The sequence below is a fragment of the Hemibagrus wyckioides genome, linkage group LG06, assembly GCF_019097595.1.
Source record: "Hemibagrus wyckioides isolate EC202008001 linkage group LG06, SWU_Hwy_1.0, whole genome shotgun sequence".
Classification (NCBI taxonomy): domain Eukaryota; kingdom Metazoa; phylum Chordata; class Actinopteri; order Siluriformes; family Bagridae; genus Hemibagrus; species Hemibagrus wyckioides.
The window spans coordinates 19,914,190-19,926,773 of NC_080715.1; the positions used below are offsets into that span (position 1 = coordinate 19,914,190).

Sequence of the window (12,584 nt, forward strand, 5' to 3'; positions counted from 1 at the left end):
TACTGGAATTTTTTTTTTACTGGATGGCCACAGATGGTGAAAATAGGTGGCCTCACCACAAACACTGCCACCGTCAACGCTGAAGCTCCCCAAGGCTGTGTTTTCAGCCTTCTGCTGTATCCCCCCCCCCACACACACACACACATGACTGTGTAGTCACACACGGAGCCAACAGCACTGTGAAGTTTCCAGAAGACACTGGGTGGTATACCTGATCCCCAAGAAAGATGTGAACAACATGCTGAGGCTGTCCCTGTGGTGGCAGGTTAACAAGCTGTTCCTAAACATCAGCAAGACCCTAAGGAACCTGTTGTGGGCTTTAGAAGAGAACAACAGAAGACATACACAGCTATCATGATCACCCTGGTGGAGAAACTGAGCAGCTTCAAGTATCATGGTATACACATCTCGAAGCTGGTCACTTTAACACTGTAATACAGATGGCAAGACAGCACCACTGTTATCACTGTACCACATCTCCTCAGAAACACAGAGGTATTTCTATATAGCACACCATAGAAAGCATTCTCACTGGAATGGTAACTGCAGTGCTAAGACCAGCAGATGCTGGTGAGGTCTGCAGATTATATCATCAGATCAGTACCAGTATGTGGGGCATTACACCAGTCAGCGCAGGACCAGAGCTGTATAGATCTCCAAGGAAACCATAAACCCCAACAACAGAGGGTTGCAGGGTTGTCCAATCATATCCAGAAAGGGCTGGTGTTTTCATTCCAACCATGCAAAAGTCACCCCTCATAGTACACCGATCAAGCATAACATTATGAGCACTGATAGGTGACGGGAATAACACTGATTATCTCCTCATCATGGCACCTGTTAGTGGGTGGGATATTTTAGGCAGCAAGTGAACATTTTGTCCTCAATGTTGATGTGTTAGAAGCAGGAAAAATGGGCAAGTGTAAGGATTTGAGTGAGTTTGACAAGGACCAAATTGCTAGACGACTGAATCAGAGCGTCTCCAAAACTGCAGCTCTTCTGGGGTGTTCCTGGTCTGCAGTGATCAATATCTATCAAAAGTATCCTTTAAGTCCTTTAATAACAGCTTGGTACCAGATATCACAGCACACCTTCAGGGATCTACTGGAGTCCATGCCTTGATGGGTCAGGGTTGTTTTGGCAGCAAGAAGGGGACCAACACAATATTAGACAAGTGGTCATAATGTTTTGCTTGATCTGTGTATTTTGAAAGCCAGGGTCAACTGATTAAACGTGTGGAATCACAAGTCTTCCTTGATTGGAAGGAATCCACACCCACACCGGCTCTTTCTGGATACTACTGGGCAACCACTGCTTTAGTGTGTATACAAACATAAATAGATACATGCATACATTTTTATATCTGTATTTCTGTAGACACTGTTCTTTTGTTATTCTAAATTCTGAATTCAAGTCTTGTTGATTATTGTCTTGCACCCTCCTTACCTTATATACTTTGGTATATTGTCTCTATTGTCTATCTATTATATCGTTACACACAGCCACTGAAGCTGCCACATCTCATTTCACTGCACTATGAATGCTGCTATGAAATACACCCTTGCATCTCTGGAGTCTTAAAAGACTCAAGGCCAAGAATGTTAAATGCATTATAGAATGTTGACAAGAATGTTAATGGTAACGAAAATTAGAAAGAGAATAAAATGCAGTTTGCTATCTATGTGATTTAAATCCGCAGCAGACAAAAGGTTAAAGTGTCGTAAACATTTCATGGTTTCTATGAGAGACATTAGACAAGTGATTTGTAATCACTGTTCATCTCAGGTTTTAAGAGGGGTATCATACGAAAGTGTGACTTCTACACTAAAGGATTAATACACCACTTCTCACTCAGAAGGAAGCAGAATGGAAATAAGGAAAGACCATTCATATCCAAAAGATGGAAAACACCACCTCCAAAGAACAAAGTATAACAAATAAGTATACTATATTATACTATAAAGTATAATAAATATAATACAACTCATTGCCTTGGGTGATCTGTTGCTGTAGAATTCTCTGATGGTAATTTCTGTATGCTAATAGAGCAGGCTAATTGCGCTTTGTTACACATGGGCCTAGCAGATGCTATTTTTCCGGTATGTTTACCAGATACAATATAGAACACTATAAAACTTTTTTTTTTCATTTGCAGTCTGCAGCCCAGTGTGTCCTGAATTTTGCTTTCTTTTTCAATTTTTCATTTCAGTGCCTCCCAAATTATAGATTAATTCATTAATTACTTAGTTAAGTAATTAGTTAATTAATCGATTACTTAGTGCCAGGTTGTTGTTGTTTTGTTTTTGTTTGTTTTTTTAAAAAAAGGTAATAATGAACACAGTATGTGTTTATATTAATGAAAGAAAGGATTGATAAAAAAGAACTAAAGCTTTACATGAGCTTTACAGCTACATTAGATCTATATTACGTGTTTCAATGAGTGTTTGAAATATCAGCATTTTGTGAATAAAAACGTACAAATGGTACATAGCATTTCCCTCTCAATAGATATTTAGAAAGCATCTCCTTTCAGCAGAGCTATGCTGAATGTCACGGTCCCGTAGGTTCCCATAAACAGGATAATCTCAGTCAAATATAAAAAGAGCTTGAAAAAGAGATAATACGTCACAGACAGATGAATGTAGGGTTAAGACAGCAAATAACAGCAATAGGCACTTTGAAAGCCAAAGGGGGAAGTTATCAGGACCAAACAGAGAGAGAAGAAAGAGTCATGCCTGACATTCTTCATCACTCTGCCTGTGATTGGGGATAATTATGGATTATGGCTGGCAGGTCAAGTCTTTCATAGAAAAGCTGTCAACCAGCAGACAAACGATAGCATGAGTTCAAAAACAATGAGCGCCATTCACGGCCATTAGCACTGGAGCAATGGCCCTTCAAAAGGCCACTGTACTGCTCTGGCCCGCTGACATCGAACCACAAACAATGCTAATGCATGGGCTCAGGAAGCTGAAACTCACTGTGGAGAAATGGCTGAGGTTAATCTCCACTAACCAATACAAACTGAGGACAGTAACAACTAGGTAATATAGCTGAAACAATCTCATCAAACAAAGCAATGAAGAGAAGGACTCTTTCTCACACACACGCACACACACTGCTTGATTGCTATGAACACAGGAGCACTATGGACTGACCCAGAACACGTGCGTTTCCTTGACAACTGTCCATTTGTGTGTTATTATTGCTAAGGGACACAGGATTAGACTGACACACACACACACACACCACTACTTTGTCCCTACTAATGACTAGGACCTGCACATCTCTTAGGTGTTCACACAAGTTAACCTGAATCTAAATCAAAAGGAACTGTTCGGATGCAGTGCAGTATTGTACCGAATGTAATGTTTAAACTATTGACTACTTTCAACGTCAACTTTACCTGTAAAGTAGGACTGTTAAATTTCTGGTTATTTTCTACTTCTGCTCCCACTTCTACACATCACACATGACGAACACAACAACATGGCATTGCTGACCATAACTAGAAGATATAACTGTCTATTTTTAGCAGATAAACAGCGCAGCACAATTAGACTTTTTTTTTTTCTCAGTGTCGGTGCTGCCTTGCTTCACCGCCTCTCTTTCATTCAGCTTATAATGACACGAGGAATATTGATGATGCAAACAATTTTATGGAAGAGTCACTCTCAAAAATATCTTTGTAAAAAGGAAAAAACTTTCTTTCTTTTTTCATTATTTATACACTGATGTGCAAAGAAATTTCTATACTACATTTAGTATAAGGTTTCAGGTTTTCTTTTTTCTTTTTTAAAGGTCAGTTAATAATGCAGGACCGTGGTATGTTTTAGAAACAATTTGAAATTGCAATACCCCTAGTTTGTTATAATCCAAAACTTGCAATAAATATTCTGTGTAAATAAGGCATGTAATCATAGCACCCTCTCGCAGCACACAGAGAGAGATTCAAGTGGAACTCTGATTATCCTCTTGTATATGCGCGTTTTTATGGTTAGATTCCGGGGAATAGGCTGTTCCTCATCTATATCTACTCCTATCTCTGGCTTGCAGCTTGACCTATCTCATGATTACACAGATAAACAAAATCCAATCAGCCCTGTCTGGATTATGTAGGAATAAAAATATGTGTTTTGATTGTTCGATTGTTCGCAGAAATGTATTTTTGTCTGTCAAGCACTTAATTGGTTGGCCCCGATTGTTGTTTCATCACAGCGTATAATCAGGCTCTAAACAGGAGAATGTTTGGAGGGCAAGAAACACCTCTCCAAACAGTAGATAAATGCAGCGCTGAATCACAGTAGAAAGAGACGGGTAGATGAGTGGGACAGTGTTACGTTCATAACATGAACCCAATATCACAGAGTGGCTATTATCTAGCATTGCGCGCCGGCTTGTCATGAAGCCGTTCATCACAACTAAATAAGACCCTGCTAACCTAGCTTGCAAAAAAAGAATAAAACACACAGACACACACACATACACACCGGCATCTGGTACCACTGCAGGGATCACATTTCTACCAATTAACGGACTCAGCTGAAGGTAGGCATTCAAGAAACCTGAAGGCCAACATGACATCAAGTCACAAGTTTCAGCAGTGAAAAACCACTTTCATTCCAGAAAGCATTTTCTTTTTTGTACAAAAAGGTACGGTCGTCATCGTGTTACATAAATCATGGTGCATTTGATATATGAATCAGTGACCTGGCACTTAACTTTTATCTGCCCTTTGCCCAATTGCTTCAGCATTAACCTGTCAAGTGGCACTGTGCTCCAGAACGACAGCAATGCATATGCTCTTCCACAACACACGTTCTCGCCAAGAATTATTATCAAAGCATTTCATCCCTCATTTTTACCAGTCACAAAAACAGTCCTCATTTAATTTCAGCGCCGTGAAATAAGAGCCTGGTTCACATTAAGCGAGCTCAAGGAGCATTAGGTTCTTTACAACACACAATCTCTGAGATGAAAAATAAAAGGAGGGTCTGTTGTAAAATATGAATTGCAGTCCTGCTGCTGTTTATTAGCCTACATCTGTATAATTCTCCGATGGCAGTAAAACTCATCCCTTCCTCACTACTGAGTGAATTCGTGGAGCAGGACTTAAATTAACACAGTCTGCCTCTTAGAATCACTGAGCCCAATAATTAAACAGCCCAGCACTTCCCTTAGTGCTAATGAGAAATGCCTTATTGGAGAGGGTTCGGGGAGTACAGCGTTTAGAATCACTTTCTTGCACACTGCCATACATATTCCGCACCTCTGCGGCCGGGTAGGGAATCATTTCACGTTATTAGTAGGTGGGAGTTTATGGGAACACAGTGCCTGAAGTTCCATCTTGTGAATTTACTGATGTAAAGCAGACTTTGTCTTTGCCTTTTAGACTCTACAAACCGGCAAAGGATAAGCACGGCACCTGGAATAGCATTATAATAACAGTAATAACAAAAGCTATAAATAAAATATGCAAATAAGTCTGTGGGGGCGAGGGTATGGTCAAGCGCCCGGTTTGTGAAAGGGGGCGGTGCCAAGAAGAGTGAGTGGTATGGAGGTACACCTATTAGGGATTGCTGTAATGTGTGTTTTGTGTCTCAGTGAGTGTCGGAAAAGATAAAGGGGGAGAGACGAGTGCTGTGACAGAGAGAGCAGAGCAGGACAGAGCTGTGTGTGTGTGTTAGAGAGAGAGAGAGAGTGCAAAATAAAATTGCTGAAAATTGAAGAATAGAAACAGGAGAATGAAGATTCTGCTGAGTTGTCCCGAGCCTGCCCCTTGTCTCCTCGTTCCTGCCCAAAACCCAGGAAAGTGTCACAAGTTTACTGTAGTGTAAAAATTGTACTAGATCAGAAACTGTAAATGAATGTTGTGTCAAAACCAGACCATATTCCTGTCATCAAGTTACATCACAAATTATTGCTAAATTATGTGACAATAAGTCTGAAAAGTTCATTTACTATATCAAGACATATCAAAATGGTTAAACAATATCTAAAAGTTGCCATGACAATGGGAGTTAAAGGAAAGAAATAAGGTCAGATAACTTAATCGGGCTATCATGGTTTACAGTGTACAGCACTGACAGCAAAGACAGAGAAAATAATCAAAAGCTTGTTTTGAATGGGAAGAACCATAATTTATGCATTTATGTAAGTATGTATGCATGTATGTATGCGTGCATGTGCATAATTATACTACTACTGTCATGCATATATTATACCACAGCATAGTTCTTCAGTCAGAAGGTGTGGAGTAATTGTGTGGAACAGCCAAACGCTGACAGTAGCTGTAGTTGTCATTTAAATAACAGGTTTATAATGATGCGCTCATTCTCACACTATCTCTATCCATGAATAGCTAATTCATTTTTTTTTTTATAGAGGACACTCCACATAATATAATACAAATAATAAACAGATTATATGTGCTGTTATTTAACAAAGAACATAAAAAAGAGAATAATTTAACAGCTATGAGAAGAGTCTGTGCTTTGTAACGGTCAGCATGTTTTCTGACACAGGACAGTCTTCAGGATGGACGATTTTTTTACTTCCTGCTTTGTCAGTAATGTGATAAGCTGTTTAGGGTTTTTTTTTTTTTTTAAGTGATAACAGGAACTTGTCTCCCAGACGTTCCACGACAATATATCTAATTAAAAACTGTTATATTTTCATCTAATTAAAAACTGATTATTAACAAATTACTGTCATGGAAGTGAAATCTCCAGGTATTTCCATGCACAACAGTGTCTCGAATTTACTCTGCAGTAAAGGATGTAGTAGCTTAGTGGCTATGGTGCTGGCCTTCTGATCGGAAGGTTGTGTGATTGAATCCCAGGTCCACCAAGCTGCCACTATTTGATCCCTGAGCCAGACGCCTAATTGCTCAGTTGTATAAAATGAGATAAAACTGTAAGTTGCTCTGGATAAGGGCATCTGCCAAATGCTGTAAATGTAAATAAATAAAATAATGTCCAGTGGGTGACAGGTCTGCAGATGGTAATGCTTTGATGATGAGACTGATTCAAGCTGACAGAAAGGCTACAGTAACTCAGATAACCACTCTGTTCAATTGTGGTCAGCAGAAAAGCTCAGAATCATCTCAGAATTCATGAAACATCTAAACCTGAGGTGGAAGACCACATCACCTTCTACTTCTGTCAGCCATAAAGAGAAATCTGAGGCTGCAGTCAGTACAGACCAGCTGAAGTCTAGAAAAATGCAGCCTGGTCTGATGGATCATTTTTTCTAGCCTCAGAACTGGTAGGTAGGTCCAGCATGATGTCTATGGGCCAACCTGCCTTGTGTCAAGAGTCCAGGCTGGTGGAGGTGGTGTGACAGTGTGGGGAATGTTTTATTGTACACTGGGCTGTTAATACCATTCAGTCATCTCTTGAAGGCCATAGACTATTTGACCATGCTGACCATGTGCATCGCTTGATGGTCACAGTTTACAATCTTCTAATGGCTATTTCAGCATAAATAATGCACCACATAACAAAGCAAATGCCATCTAAAACTGTTCTTTAGTAAACTTCTACGCAGTCAAAGAATCTGAATCCAATAGAATGGCTTGGCAGAACGGGATAGAATGTGGTAGAACTGGAGGTAAAAAAAAATCTGTAGGAACTGCATGATGCAATCATGTCATCATGGACCAGACAATCATTCATCGGTCCCAAAAAATCTCAATAATCAACATAATATATAAAGTATCAATGCTTTTAAAAAGAATAGTCTGATAAACAGAGGCAAACATATCCTGAGTGTTCTCAACTGTCTACTTAATTTTTGCTATAAATCTTCTATTTCTTGTGGGGTGCTACCTGATCGTTTTTTTGGTTCTCAGTCCTCCACGTTGTCTCACACACCCTCCCATCCCATAATCCCTCTGCCTTCCCTTTGATTTCCCTTTCTCTCTTATCCTCGAACGAGTTTTTTCTTTCTCCTTCCTCTTTGGTACTGTGCTCTAAATCAGGTTTGTAAAGAGTGTTAGAAGACCTGCTGTGACAGACACCAAGAGAGAGAGAGAGAGAGAGAGAGAAAGCATCACCATCCTACATTATTAATCCTGTTTGTTTGTGTGCCTTTTCCACTCATTAAATAGCCAGGCTGAGGATGAGAGCTGGAACCCTCAAGCCATTGTGTATTTTTTCCCTACCTCCCTCCATATCATTCTCCATCTGTCTCTCTATCTGTCTCCTTCTCTCTATCTCTCTCTCTGTCCCCAATTAGGCTGCAGAGTGGAGGCCAGCAGACAGCACCTGCCTGTGAGAGCGAGGCGAGCAGATGAGAGGAAGAGCTTATGACTAAACCTAATACCCAGATGGAGGGGTGGGAGAGAGGATGAGGTGAACACGGACAGAACATCTGCGCATCTGCAGCATTAGGGTGTACATGTGCATCTGTGTATGGGTGTGCTTGAAGACGAAGGCATGCATAATAAATGCCAAAATAAATTATAAGTGACTTCCAAGTAAAGAAGATTTGCAATCATGGGAGTAGGTGTTACGGGGCATCAGAAGAGCAATGCTACCTTGCTCGATGTGCCTTGACAATGTTATGAGACTTATAAATTGAGGTGTGTAATAAATCACGGAACATGACAATGATTCAACTCGCTGAATGATTTACAATGATTTATTTCTTTATTTGGAAAAGGAGACCACAGGCTGCATCTGATTTTCTTCAAGACATCGTATTAATTTAGAGTCTATAAAATTGCAGTTGTGTGCAAAGATTGCATACCTTTGGGGCAAGAGAAAATAAAGAAAACTATTTTACAAACATTCACAAATATTCATTCATTAAATAAGGAACAAAGATGGCCAAACAACATGTAAAGATAGTGACAAGAGATCTAAAGGAATATGATACATATATAATGATACTTCTAGCCACCCTTTACCTTTGTAACGGCCTCCAACGGATTTAGGTTCCTCTCGTTTATAATATTCTCCCCATTTTTGTGACTAATCTTCCCCAATTTTCTGGTCTAATTTTCACAGATTGTTTGGTTAATCTTTGCTCAATCTCCTTGACATTCTGTTATAGCTCAGCCAGATGTTACTGCCTTCTGCAATCAGGTGAAGTCAAACAGAATCAGGGGCAACCTTTTGCTTCCTCAAACTGTTTTTGCTGTCGAGTTTTTATGTTTTCTATTTCTGCCTTGCTGCCTCACAACATTTCATATTTCCCCCTGTGAAATGTTTCATAAGCTGTATATTTTCAAACTGACAAACTTTTACATCTAACTGTATGAGTCACCGTATTTTCTGATGTTGTGATTACAGAATTCAGTGTGAAACAAATCATTCCTCACTAAGTTTCCAACAGCATATCTTACCAATCGCTATAATGCATGTGTTTTATTTCATGGAAATTGGCCCAGCCACGATCACAAACTACGGGATAAAAAAAAAAGGTTTATATAATAGAAACATCTCTCAACAAACTCAAATATTAGAGACGAAATAATATGAAAACATTTCACAGCCAGTTCCACACGATCCATTATTCTGACAGAGAACTATACTGTCCAGATTTCATGGTCTAACAACAATAAAGAACAAGAAAGGATTTTTATATTCTGAATAAATTCTCTGTTCTGTAATAGGAAATTACAAACAAAAGGGGGCAAATGATAAATGCATTAGCAAGGCCCCTGGTCATGTAAAAGCTCCAGTTTTGGTTTAGAATTTAGGCTAAACAGTAACAAGACCTGGTGAGTTAGATAGCTAGCTAGCTAGCTAGCTAGCTAGCTAGCTAGCTAGCTAGATAGATAGATAGATAGATAGATAGATAGATAGATAGATACTTTATTCATCCCAGTGTGAATTTTAAGTTAGTTAAGTGCACTAGTTAAGCTAGTTAAGTGCACTGATACAAACTAAAAAAGCATATAGCTGCAAACAGCTACTGATGATTCAAGTGCTACATACACCAGCTTGGGGTCAAATGACACCTTAATGTCTGATGGATCACACTGCAGATTTCTATTAAAGTCTCTGTCAGTCTCCAAGGAATCACGACAGAGGCACTGTGAAACCGTTAAAGAATTTTCGAATTATTTTACAGACTGCATTCTTCGTAGTGCTTGTAAACACTAAGATTATTCATTAATGTAGGAGTTCAGCTGTTACCCAAACTGTACAGTTTTGATATTGCTAGACATCTGTTGATTCATTTTTTTCCAAGTGCAGATAAATCAATATTTAGTGTATGTACACATGATTCATATTTTCTCATGTCATGCCTACGAAGGTTTCAACTCTACACACTACTCACTAAATCGGAGTAAAGAACTTTGTTGAAGATGGAAGAAATTCTGTGGGCTGGAAGATTTTGGGTGTTTTCAGTAGCTGAAAATCTAATAGACCCAAAAATGGCATCATACACACAGGGGTCCACATGGAAAAGAATTTTATTCCTACATCAAACGGTTCAAACATAATAAGCAAAATTTTATTTTGGAATCGGACCCAATAGTGGCACTAGAGGCACCGAGGGGTGGAGCCCAAAACTGGTGAAATGACTCTAAGCACTCAGTGTGCCAAATTTAACAACTTAGCCATAGACTTCCAGCTTTGATTGATGAGAAAAACAGAAACAAAAAACAATAAAGCATCACTTTTTGTGCTTGAACCCTAAAAAGAAATCCAAGTAGATGATCACTCAAGTACAAGTTTCATTCATGCGCTGTGCTGTTCTATCCTCACATCATATGTACTAGATAATATTTCAGACTGCTTAGCATCTATATTTCCTTTGTATGGGTTAAACCGCATGTTTTTTTACACCTGCTTGTCTACTGGGAAACTACAAATAAAAACATAAAGCCACCACGATTCCAAAACTCATTTTACTAACTAGTCTTCTCAGCTTCTAATTGTGAAATTGTGTACATACTGTTATGCCTGATGGCTATGTCTGGGCTTAGTCCAGGTCAGAAATTTCATCAGTGCAAACCTCAAATGTTCATGTAATTGTTGCCACAAGCCTGAAATTAGTCAGAAAAATCTGATCAGCATGCTTTTGTCCAGAAGGTAATGCCAAAAAACAGCTTTAGCTCAGGCTCATAACATGTACTGGACAAGAAAGAATGAATTAAGTGTGTGGGATGATAAATTAGAAACAAGAGTTGAATGCATATCAGTATTTATTTCATTCTGGTCTCCCACCGCCTAAATGGATGAAATCAAGACTTTGAAGCTGATTAGATCTGATGAGATTACTATGGGAATATGCTAAGGTTGCATGTTGATAATAATCACTCTGACATGTGTGTGCTGTGTGCATTGGCAGAAAAATTTAATTTCACACGCTTCAAGCTCATCAAATAGACAACGCCTGTATCCTGACTTTGATGTTGCAGAAATAGATAAGACTTGTTACATACGATTTGCTGTACAAAATGTGCTTTACAAATGAGAGAAACTCGTGTATACCGACGCCGAATTAAAATTAGACTAAAATATCTGTCGTTGAAATCTGGCCCTCATATAGTGTTAGCTCAGTTCTGCCTCTCAAACTGCACCCCACTGTTGATGCTGCAATAAAGCTGTGTGACACTGTGAGAAAACAGCATAAATACTCGGTCCCAATATCCACACTATCAGGAGGGCTGCATAAATATGTAGCAAGTCTCTGGGTAGCTCTAACCTCTCCATTATTGATCGCATTCCATAACCAGCACAAATGTGTGTCCTTCTCTAAATACCTAAGTGGAATGTAATCAAACATGAGGAGCTAGCGGTGGCCAAACTCCTGACAATTAAACTGGGTGAGAGAGAAAGAGTGAGGAACAGAGGGAGGGTGAGAGCTAGAGAGAGCCGGGGGGGGGGATGAGGGGGAGAGTTAAAATTTATAGAATCTGAAATAGGCGAGAAAGTAAAACAAAAATAGAGAGACTTGTTTAGACCTGAGCCTTTCTGTGGACTATATTCAATCAATGAATACAGAGGAGTATAGTAGTGTTTACAAAATGAAGCGGTGCAGCCTCATTTGTAAGCCTTTGGCATTAATACACATACTAAGGAGCAAAGCGTGCGTGCTCAGACAGGGTGAAAATGGTATAAAACCAAGAAAATCCATTAAACCCCCTTTTTTTTCCTCTTACTGTCTCTTTTTTTTCCCACTGTCTCTGTTGTCATGACCTAATGCAGACGAATTTGCTCTTACCTCAATAACCCATGGTCAGTCTGCATGCCAGGAAGTTTATCAGATGTACTGTTGAGGTGCGCAACTGTGACAACACCCGTAATTGCATATTATACTCAATCTAGCAGAGCGTTGGAAAAGACATTTATATGTGGGTTGCAGAGTTTATTCAGGATTATTCATCAATGGAATGTGTAATTAGTTATGACTCATTATTTTTGGCAACACAGAATGAAATATTTAAGAAAAAGAAAAGTCTGGAATATGTGCAGCGAGGATTTTTTTAAAGGTCAAACTAAGTTCACAAGCAGATCAAAAAACAAACAAACAAAAAAATCTTCATATGATAATCACAAAAATATCATAACCTCCATAGCATATACTGCATACGACAAATGTACTAAATGGTACGATGGCTATAA

At 39.1% G+C, this 12,584-nt stretch overlaps 1 protein-coding gene across 1 annotated transcript in view; it reads right to left on the reverse strand.

Annotated features, from left to right (window-relative positions):
• Positions 1-12,584, reverse strand: part of ncam2 (neural cell adhesion molecule 2) — a 163,355-nt gene that overhangs the window by 131,538 nt on the left and 19,233 nt on the right.